This window comes from Echinops telfairi, unplaced genomic scaffold (genome assembly GCF_000313985.2).
Source record: "Echinops telfairi isolate 266 unplaced genomic scaffold, ASM31398v2 ScPeMD7_1;HRSCAF=3_0, whole genome shotgun sequence".
NCBI classification, from domain to species: domain Eukaryota; kingdom Metazoa; phylum Chordata; class Mammalia; order Afrosoricida; family Tenrecidae; genus Echinops; species Echinops telfairi.
The window spans coordinates 13,388,407-13,390,936 of record NW_022103896.1 but is presented as its reverse complement, the minus strand read 5'-3'; positions in this window follow the sequence as shown (position 1 = coordinate 13,390,936).

The following is a 2,530-nucleotide window of genomic DNA, read 5'->3' as shown; positions in this document are numbered from 1 at the left end:
GTGATAAGAGTTGTATGATCCCCGATAAAATGATTTTAAAAAACCACACAAACAGAAAGAAAAGCCCATCTGTCAGTTTGTCATACGATGTTGACTCTGCTGGGAGCTGGAAGCTATGCCATTGTTCGTTCAAATGCCAGCTGGGCACCCAGGCAGGCAGATTTCAGGGCAGCTTTCTGACGAAGATAGAGTCGAAAGAAAGATCTGGTGGTTGACTTCTAAAATGCAGCCAATGAAAACCTTATGGATCACAAGAGAACATTGACCTTGGATGCATTATTGGACAAGCAATGCTTTCCTTGGACAGATCATCACAGGGATCAGTGGCGTCTCCCAGAGGCTGTGTTCTCAGACTTTCCCCAAGCAACTTCCAATTGGAAGGCAGGACTGGAATCTCATTTAGACAAAGTCATTATAGCAGATCATGCAGTATGCCGTGGGCTAGACACTAATAGGGCTTTGGGGTCATGTTTTCTAGTCAGGAATGAGTCTTTTGGCCTTGACGATGGCATTCCTAAATTGCGGATCATGTCTGGGACCAGTTGGAAAGGAGGCTGAGGTAGAAGAAGCCCCTCAAGGAATTATTCTAGCAGGGCGCCGGGTTATTCTTGGGTGGGTGAAAAAGCCCGCTTTCTCAGTACTCCTGGCCTGTAATTGGCCAGGTGGAGATTTCTAGCAAGGATGCAAACAATCCCTTCTCTTAATTTGCAAAAGAAAAAAAATTGGACATGAAATTTAGTCTTAGAGTTTTACATTTCTAAATGCCTAAAATGAGCTTTTCCAATTTTCCCCTTCTTCCTATCTTCTCCTCTTCTGTTTTTTTAAAGTCCAGTTTCATTGCTTCCTTCTTGCAAATGACAGATCACACAGACCTGGGGTTCTGAAGGTTATCTATAGCTTTGCTGAAAATGGTTATAATTGGAGAAATGAAATAGTGCTAACTGCAACACCAGAATAACATTATAGCATTATGCAAAATGAAGGCACTTTAGAAGAGTAAAGGACCGATGACAATGCAAATCAGAGCCAGTGAAGGTCAGGTGCTTTGCATAAAGCCGCCTTGCAGTCTAATTCATGTGAACTTCACCTGAGGAGAGAAAAGTGACGTCTTAAAGCACAATGTGTTTTCAAAGAGCATTACTGCAGAGCCCGGGATCTGCTTACAAGTCCCACCGGTGGCCACAAGTCTTCGGCGAGGAGCTGGTAAAGACATAGCCAAGTTGAAATTATAGAACCTTTGTTAGGAAATCAAATATCTCAACCTCATGATGCTACTCAAGCAGCTTTCTTAACCCTTTGGTGACTAAACTGAATGGGTCTTGTTAGAGGACAGGATGAGGCTGTTATTTACCAAGGCTACCGTTCTTGGCTCAGTGGTAGAATGTTTGCCTTCCATATGAGAGAACCAAGCAATGCATTTTGCTGACTGTCTCTTACCAGAGGCTTGAGTGTTGCTATAATGCTGAACAGTTTGGGTTGGACCATCCAGACTAAAACACACTAGGCAGGAAGGCCTGGCAATCTAATGCCCCAGGCTACATAAGTCATAAAAAGAAAGCAGAAACTATTAAAAACTAGATGAAATTTAATCCTTTTGTGTGTGGGGTAGACTCAGGGCAACTAACAACAATAAGCCCATGGGATAAACCTGCAGAATTCTAAGTTCTGATCTAGAACCTCAATCTGGATCATGCAGGGAAACTCAAGGAAGTTTAAAGAAATATATTGATGTCTAGGCTCTTCCCAGATCCCATCCCAGGCCAGCTAAACCACCAAATTCGAGATTTAACACCAAAACCACACTCACTGCCATTGAGTTGATTCTAATTTAGGATGATTCTACAGTGCTTCCAAAGATGTAAGTCTCTTTAACAGTTTTATTGGCCTATAATCCACAATCAATCGTTCAATCACATCAAGAAGAGTTGCACAATCATGACCACAACCAATTTTATAAAATTTTCTTTGTTCTTGCACTTATCTTTATTAGCTCCTTATTGCCCACCCCCCCACCCAACCTCCCTTGTCATATTCCCAAAGAACCATTAATCAAGTTACTGACTCTAAATTTGCCTCCTGTATTTCATATTCAGAAAAACAGGAAAAACACAACAACAAAAAACTAGCAACAAAAACAAAAGAAAGATAAAAACCTCAATAGAAAAGAAAGCAGAAACTATTAAAAACTAGATGAAATTTAAAATGGATCCAAAGGGAGATCAAATGATAAAATGTTAAATTTTAGCTTAACTGCATCTGCAGTGATCCACTTTCCAACGCCCTCTTCATGAGAGCAATGCTATTAACACGCCTACTCTACAGTCAGAGGGAAGGCAGTAAATCTGTAAGGAAGCAGGTGGCCTAGTGTGGCTCCCTAGGAGTGGCTGGTGGGTTTGAACTGCTGACCTTGCAGGCAACAGTTCAGCACCTATCTGATTGAGTCATCAGGGATCCTGTAGTCCTCTGATAAGGCAAGGGCATCAAGTGCAATCTTCTTTATTTTATTTTTTTAAACATTTTATTAGGGGCT